At 37.7% G+C, this 9,254-nt stretch overlaps 1 long non-coding RNA gene across 1 annotated transcript; it reads left to right on the plus strand.

The window, feature by feature from the left end:
- Nucleotides 1–6,868: 6,868 nt before the first annotated feature.
- LOC145013027 (uncharacterized) lies at nucleotides 6,869–8,999 on the plus strand. The gene is made up of 3 exons (XR_013664797.1): nucleotides 6,869–8,137; nucleotides 8,280–8,346; nucleotides 8,935–8,999. It is a non-coding gene; the product is annotated as an uncharacterized LOC145013027 (long non-coding RNA).
- Nucleotides 9,000–9,254: the final 255 nt, after the last annotated feature.

A 9,254-nucleotide genomic window follows, 5' to 3' on the forward strand; every position in this document is an offset into this window, starting at 1 on the left:
GAAGATGGTATTTGAGAGTTGTGACTGCAGCGATAAGCAAAAGACAGTCTTTGCAGTCAGAAAACTATTGACCGGAGTGTTAAGTTGGTGGAAGTTGTTGGTAGATACAATGCAATGAGTAGAAGCCATACGAATGTCTTGGGAAACATTCATGGAGCAGTTAAAAATGCAGTAGTGCTCAGAGATAAATCTGATAGACCTAAAGAACAAGTTTCAGAACCTGAAGAAAGGGAAGATGAGTGTTGATGAGTATGCCACCGCATTCACTGAGAAGATGAAGCTATTTCCCTACTTGTTGCCTACTGAACTCTCTAAGATAGATAGGTTCGCTAACGGACTGCCTGCAAACTTTGCCCCAACAGTCAAAATGGCAGCTACTTTGAAAACAACCGTTAGAGCAGCTAAGAATATAGACACACAGATAAGAGAAACGGGTCTAGAAAAAGACAAGGTAGGAGAAAGGAGGAAGTTTGAAGGATCTTCAAGGCCCAACAAGGAGAGTAAATCCTCGAAGTTTGGAGGAGGAGGAAGAGGCGAAGCAAGATAGTCTGATAAGTGCAAGAAGAAACACTTAGGAAAATGTGGCGAGGAGGTGACTTTTTTCATGTGTGGAAAGCATGGGCATTGCGCCAATGAATGTACATTCAACAAAAGGGTATGTTATGAATGTAATAAGGAAGTGCACTTCAAGCAAGACTGCCCAAAGAGAGAAGGGGGCTACAAAGCCAAATGTTCCGCCAAGGGCGAAAGCAAGAGCATTCCACATGATCATCGACGAAGTAGAAAACAACGCAAGGAATCAAGGATGAGGACTTCACATCCAAATATCGAGTTACATAGTAGCCGTGTGGATAGTATTGTATGGTGTAGCCTATTAGAGGCATATTCTAGAGTGAACTTGAAAACCTATGTAATCATTTCAAGGAATAATATAAAGCCTTTGTTTTGTTATCTGGGGTGTTAAGTTGTTATGTGATTTTCTTGTATGATGACTTGGAAAACTGCGAGAAAATACTTGGGACGAGTATGAGTAGGCGTGAAAGGTAGTAAAGGCCTATACTACCAGAAGCACAGGACTCACGCTTGGATCAAGGAAAGTCACAAGCTTACCAAGAAGCTAGTAATTGATACCGTTTTATTCAAATATGTCGTTACCATCGTTTCAGTAATGAGTAAGAGGATGATTGTTATTCCGACCCTAGTGGTCATATCGAATTGAGTCCGACTACGATAAGTATGTTACTTTGTTTAGAGAACCAATTTTGATGTAGCGTCTAACTTAAGCCAGAAGATTGAAATAAAAGAAAATCAAATCGATAAGTAGAGGTATCGCGATAACTGCTTATAGATAGAAATGCTACCAAGTTTGGTAGGAAAGAGCTGCTCAAGAACATGCTTAAAAAAGCTGCATATGCATGGAAGTTGATTGTGCTCTATGATTTGTTAGGGAGTGTTCATCCCAGCCATAGAAGGACAAGGCACTGAGGAACAAAAACAGAAATGGTTGCCATTGGCCCAAAAGATGCAAATTATTGGTTTTTTTATGCACAAACAGAACCTGGTCATGGTCTAGGCATGTAAATTCTTATCAAAAGTTTCTTTTATCAAATATGATGTAGATTCTTATCATCTTAATATGTAACTACTGTTATGTGAAACTAGGGCAACTCAGAAGTTTCATAGCAGACTATGGAGTCCAATTGATGGTTATAGTGTGGACAACTGTCTCTTTCATTGTACCAAGCAAACTCCCTTCTGAAGGGAAAATGACTTATAAGGGTAAGGATTGTGAGTCTCCTACTTTATAATTTATATAAAATATAGAAAAAAACTCCATAAACTGACCTGTTTTGAAGCTTATGTAAAACATTTATTTTCCACAAATTTAATGAAACTTCATTTACCAAATTTTATTTTTTTTAGATTATTTTTCAGCTCAAAACATTGGTGGAAAGAAAGTATGCAAGCAGTATCTCCAAAGGGGATTTGGTTTGATTCTAGAAGGGTGTGAAAGAGTGCCTTTAGTTGTTTGCATTTCTCGTTTAGTTGCTCAAAAAGGTCTTCATCTAATTAAACAAGCCATCAATCATATTCAAGAAACTGTAAGTTGCTTGAAATGTTATTTTTAGCATTTAATGAAAGAAAAAGAAAAGAAACATTCTAATGATCTGGTAAAAGCTGTATGAATTAGGGTTTCTAATTTCTTGTTGTTCCTCCTTTTTTGAAGGGTGGATAAATGATTGTTCTTGGAAAAGCTCCAGATAGTAGGGTTCAAAGAGAATTTGAAGCTCTAGCTGATTTGGTAATTTTGTATTATTTCTGATAATGAGGGTATTTTGATCTTTTTGTAGAAATCCATCACTTATTAGTTATGTCTCTTTTGTAGCATAACAAGGGTATTTTGGTCTTTTAGTAGAAACCCATCACTTACTAATTAAACCATTTTACTTTCTTTTTGTCGTTTAAACAAATATTTTTTCCTAAACTACATAAAAGCACAACGTACGTTCTGTTTATCGTTTTAGCCATTCATGGACACAATGAAATGCTCATGGATGCTGTTACAAATCTTCCTGCTTTTTCCAAGGCCATGGGTTCCGACTTTGCACCTTTCTTTGAACCTCTGTTTGATCCAATAGTGGATTTCTTGGTGAGGTTTTCCAAAACCTTTTCAAACTTTACTTTGTGAAAAAAAATGTGGTGCATGAACTCTGTTAAGTCTACTATTACCTTCGTTCCTCCCCCCCTCCTTGTTATATATATATATATATATATATATATATATATATATATATATATATATATATATATATATATATATATATAGACCACACAGAAAATTGAATTCTAGATGGATGGAAAACATTTATCATTTATGTTTGTTTAATCATCATTAAAGATATGTAGAAAGTTGTGAATGATTTACTGGTGTGTATTTAGGCTTGTGTTTATAGGTGGTTGTTGTTGGCCTTGACACGGGTATTAATGACTTTTCACAAGAAATAAGACAACAGGGGACAAGATATTAAGTTTCACAGTGGGTAAAAGATAAAGAAAATGGGACAAGAAAGCAATGCACAGGGGCAGAAAAGGCTGCACTTTACTTATTCATCAACTTGAAAAGAAAAGAGGGATACGATCACCTCGTACACTACATGACTATTTAAATAGAAATTTTGCATAAAAGTAGCAACTGATTCTAGCTTAAAACTAGGGACACTAAGCCACATGGCCTTGAATTATTCACTTCTACTAACAGCTAAGAAAACAAAATAAAACGTGCATATAGACCAAATCAAATCTGAAATATTTTATCATTTTCCCCCTTAGTTCAGAGTTTGTAACCTGCTTTACTCCAATTAGATTTCGCATCTCCTCATGTTTCACTTTTGCCATTTGTTTTGTAAGAATATCTGCCTTCTGCCTTTTGCTGCAAACATGAGCTACTGTTATCTTTCCATCTTCCACACATTCTCTTTTAAAATGAAACCTTATATCAATATGCTTGCTTCGTCCATGAAATACAGGATTCTTCATGAGATCAAGAGCTAACTGGTTATCAACATATAGAGCTGCAGATGGTATGATTTGGCTAGTGATTTCAGCAAGAAGACGATGTAACCAAATTCCTTGACAAGCTGCCATAGTTGCTACCATAAATTCTGCCTCACATGAAGACAAAGCTACACATCGTTGTTTCTGAGATGTCCATGACACCGAGTTGTCATTCAAGTAGAAAGCCATCCTACCTGTGCTTCTCCTGTCAACTTCATCATTTCCCATGTCACTATCTGAATACCCAGTGACAGTGATTTTTCTATCTCCTTTTGTGTAGACTAAACCATAGTCCAAAGTTCCCTTTATGTATCTTAGGATGCCTTTTACATCTTGAAGATGTTTCATGGTTGGTTTTTCCATGAAACAACTGACAACTCTAACTGCAAAAGTCTTATCAGGACGAGTGTGAGTTAAATACCTGAGTCCTCCTACTATGCTCCTGTATTCTGTGGGATTTACAAGTTCTCCTCCTTCATCTTTGGTCAACTTCAACTTATGCTCCATTGGACTTTTAGTGGGGTTGCATCCTAACATTCGAGTCTTAGCAAGGATAGTTTTGGCATATGCTTCTTGCTTCAAGGTTATTCCAGCTTCACTTTGATTTACTTCAATCCCCAGATAGTAAGTGAGCAAACCAAGATCACTCATCTCAAACTTGTTACTTATTTCCAGTTTGAAGTTTTGTACATCATCATGGCAGCTTCCTATAACCAGTAGATCATCAACATATACCCCTACAATCAATGTGTTTCCTTGCTTTTTTCTGGTGTACACAGAGTACTCTTGGTGACACCTGGTGAATCCCAAGCTTTTCATATACTTATCTAAACAGGCATTCCAAGCTCTGGGAGCTTGTTTTAACCCGTAAAGGGCTTTTGACAATTTGTACACTTTGTCAATTTCACCTCTCTTCTCAAAACCTTCAAGTTGTTTTACATAAACTTCTTCTTCTAGGTTTCCATTCTGAAAAGCTGCTTTCACGTCAAGATGGTGCACATTCCAATTGTTAGAACTTGCGAGAGCTAGAATGACACGTACCGTTTCTATTCTCGCCACTGGTGCAAAAACTTCGTCATAGTCTATCCCGTGCTTTTGAATGTAACCTTTTGCCACGATTCTTGATTTATGCTTTAAAATCTTCCCGCTTGGGTCTCATTTTAACTTGAACACCCACTTCAAACCAATTGCCCTTCGTCCATTGGGAAGGTCAACCAGGGTTCAGATTTTGTTTTTCTCGATCGAGGCTAATTCCATATTCATAACATTGATCCATTCCTTGTGTTTTCATGCTTCTGCATACGTGGCTGGCTCTTCATCTTCATAAATCATCATCAATTGCTCGGTATTCTCAAACAAATCTGTAAGTAGTCAATAGCGCTTTGGAGCGCCTCCCCCTCTCGAACTTGAAGCAGTACTAACAGATTCGTCAGGTGATATTGGTGTAACAGGGGTAATTGGGGAATTAGGTGTCGGCGTTGGGCTTGAGTGCATACTAGGTGGGCTAATTTGGGAGTCCAAGTATGAGTCAATGGGCTGTGCTTCATCTTCAGTCCAGTCCACATCAACTTGGGGTATTTCTTGACCGACTTCACTTTCATTGACTTGGTCAAAATTGAATCCTTCCACAGTAAAGTTGATCCCTCGTGTCGGCTTTATCTTCTTTGTTGTTTCCCATCTCCACTTTTGTTTTTCTTCAAATATGACATCCCTGCTCACAAACATCGTACCTGTTTCGGGATCTAATAACCGATAAGCCTTTGAACCTTTTTCAATTCCGAGATGCACAACCCTTTTGCTTCTTTCATCTAATTTCTTCAAATGGTTCTTGGTTATTCGCATGTGTGCGACACATCCGAACACCCTGAGATGTCCAAATTTTGGTTTTCTTCCAGTCCATATCTTATATGGTGTTGACTCCTTCAAGGCTTTGGTGTTGACCCTGTTCAAAACGTACATAGCGTGGTTCACAGCTTCACCCCATAGTACATCAGGCACGTTCATAGACATCAAGCAACTTCTCACCATCTCTAAAACAGTTCGATTCCGTCTCTCCACAACCCCATTCTGTTGTAGGGAGTATGGGGATGTGTAATGACGTGTCAAGCCCGTTTCACTACAATATGAGGTGAATTCGTTTGAAAGAAATTCACCTCCTCGATCCGTTCTTAGAACTTTGACCCTCTCCCCTGTTTCAATCTCTACCCTTGCTCTGAAATTCTTGAAAACTTGGAAAGCTTCATCTTTTGTTTTCATCAGATACACCCACATCACTCTACTATAATCATCAAAAAGCAACATGAAATACCTGTTTCCAGAGGGTGTAGGAGGTGAGACCGGTCCACACAAGTCACCATGTACCAACTCTAGTATTTTCTTTGCCCTGTAACTTGTGCATGATGGGTATGGAGTTCTTGTTTGTTTTCCCATCAAACACCCTTGACATGGTTGTGTTGGTATGGCTATCTTTGGTAATCCTTCAACTAGTTCTTTGTATGACATCAACTTTAGTGAGGAAAAATTCACGTGCCCCATTCTTACATGCCATAGTCTTGTTGAATCATTAGTTTCAGTCAGCAAGCATGTTTGTCTCACTTCTTCTAGTTCGATCTTGTAGAGCCTATTTGGAGACCTCTGGACCTTCATTAACAGCCTTCTTACAACATCATGTACCCATAAAAATGGGTCTTTTATTCTGATCTCATCACCACCTTCTGCCAGTTGTCCCAGACTTATTATATTGCTACATAAGTCTGGGATATAATAGACTTTTTCAAGTTTACGATGCTCACCATTTTTTCATTAAAAGACAATCTTGCCCTTGCCTTCAATCTTGACTCTAGACTCATTCCCAAACTTCACGTAGCCTTGAATTTTTTTTATCCAACTCTTTAAATTTGCACTTGTCCCCAGTCATGTGGTTGCTGGCCCCTATGTCCAGATACCACATATTTGATTGCTTCACTGTATACCCTTTTGTCTTCAATGGTGGGTTTATATTTTCTTCATTCAGGAAGACTTCACATATCTCTTCATTCCCATCAAAAGATGATAGAAGTAGAGTAGGTCCATTGTCAACAAGGTCTTGAATTAAGTTGTTCACTTGATTTCTCTCACGTCTTGGATTTTTACACTCAACAGCGTAATGGCCAAATTCTTGGCAATTGTAGCACTGCACACCACTCTTGTCTTGATTACTTGACTGTCCACGTTTGTCTTCCTTTTGATGGTGTGAATTGCCTTTTCCACGACCACCATTGTTCCCACCTCTGCTGCGGCCCCTTCCTTTTCCACGTGAGCCTCCAAATCCACCACGATTTCCTTTGTGAGTGAGCTTGGAATCTTCTTCTTTCTTCTTATTTTTTTCTGACCATTCTTGGTGGGTCAAAAGGAGTTTTCTTTCTTCATTATCACTGTGTCCCTTCATCCTTTCTTCATGAGCTTTTAACCTTCCTATGACTTCTTCAACTGTCATCTCATCTAAATTGCCAAATTGCTCTAGAGTTGAAGCAATCTGAAGGAATTTAGATGGTACAGCTCTTAGTAGTTTCTTCACTACATAAGATTCTTCTACTGCACCCCCCAAGGCTCGCATGGTACTCACCAGTTTGCTTATCTTCACTACAAACTCATCTACAACCTCTGATTCCTTCATAATTAAGGCTTCAAACTCAGCTTTTAAAGTCTGAATCCTTGCTGTCTTCACTCTATCTGCACCCAAGAACATGGTCTTCAAGGCTTCCCATGCTTCTTTGGTTGTTTTCTTCTCATCCAATGACAACATTAGGTCTTATGGTATGCCTTGATAGATGGCTGCCAAAGCCATCTTATCTTTCTTCACCTCTACCACAGTGTTTGTTGTTCTTGGTTCCACTGCATCTCAAACTCCTTGGGCCTACATGAACACCTTCATCTTGATTGCCCAAGCAGCATAATTGGACCTTGACAGCATTGGATAATGAAGTGTAACCTGACTATCTTTCTCACCATTACCATTGTTTCCTATCATCTCTTCACGAGATTGATATTTGGGCATGCACCAGGTTTGCTCTGATACCAAGTGTTGGCCTTGATAGGGGTATTAATGACTTTTCACAGGAAATAAGACAATAGGGGACAAGATATTGAGTTTCACAGTGGGTAAAAGATAAAGAAAATGGGACAAGAAAGCAATGCACAGGGGCAGAAAAGGCTGCACTTTACTTATTCATCAACTTGAAAAGAAAAGAGGGATACGATCACCTCGTACACTGCATGACTATTTAAATAGAAATTTTGCATAAAAGTAGCAACTGATTCTAGCTTAAAACCAGGGACACTAAGCCACATGGCCTTGACTTATTCACTTCTACTAACAGCTATGAAAACAAAATAAAACGTGCATATAGACCAAATCAAATCTGAACTATTTTATCAGTTGTATTTGATTACCAAAGGGAATCATCCAATGTGATAGCTGAGGATACTTGTGATGAAAATGAGGGTGATACTGCTTTCTTAATAAGGATCTTGAAGTATCTGGGAGAGGCCACAATATCTGAGAATGGCTCTTTTCCCCAAGCATAACAACTTAAGATTTGTGGTACATTTTCAAAGTACATGCATTCAATATATGCATGCATGCAATATTGTGTATAGCAGCAGCAGTTATTATTATTATTATTATTATTATTATTATTATTATTATTATTATTATTATTATTATTATTATTGACTTTTTGTAGGGTCTGCTGCCACCGCTTGATGCCCCACATCATCTTCGAAAGCATGAATGGGCTCCATACAGAGAAGGTTGTTTTATCATTCTTACATATAAACATAAACATATCATTTTAAATGCATTATTTATGTTCATGAATGTCAAAACGCTTGTAGAATTTAGATTTCTTAGAGCACAGAAAATAAAGACCAAAGCCACAAAGTAATTGTTGAGGGAGAAAGAGTTTACAATAAAGTACAAGGCTTGTTTGCGGAATGAACACTAAGACAAGACCCCCACCCCCCTTTAACACTCAAAATAAGAGTCAAACTCATACCCTTTCCATTTTCTATTTTATTTTTATTTTTTGTTGAAAAAACTGAAATGATGTGCATTCTAACTTGTGCTCTTGTGAAAAGGCTTGACAGTAGTGATCCTGTTTTCACTCACACATACACATGGGATTCAGTATCCTTCATGGTCATATGCATTTAAGGGAAAACCAACCTCGAAATTTGGAATTCATGTCACTGAGTCTCCAGGAAAATAATCGCAAACCCCCCTAGTTAGTTAGTCAAAGAAAAGAAGTTGTTCTTTCTAACGAATAACAAAAAAATGTTATCCTGATATAATCATTCATTTTCATTGTAATTACTAAATCTTAACTCATCACTTGGTAGGTGTCACACTCGCGCTACAACCTCCAACTTCTGTCACCACTCTAGTGGATGTGGGGCTTAGTAAGGTATCAATATCTATCTGCATGTTATACTACTTGTATTACATACATCTGATGTCAATGATAGATAATTAAATTGATCATATTATTATTATTATTATTATTATTATTATTATTATTATTATTATTATCGGTGTATCTTAGTTGTAAACATAATAACCTACCTAGTGATGCGGTGTAGACTTTACCCATGCCTAATAATAGTCAAGCCATTTAGAGGCTGATTTAGACTACTAGAGACCCTAATTAACCTTGTGCATA

The sequence above is a fragment of the Lactuca saligna genome, chromosome 8 (assembly GCF_052625555.1).
Source record: "Lactuca saligna cultivar CGN05327 chromosome 8, ASM5262555v1, whole genome shotgun sequence".
NCBI classification, from domain to species: Eukaryota; Viridiplantae; Streptophyta; class Magnoliopsida; order Asterales; family Asteraceae; genus Lactuca; species Lactuca saligna.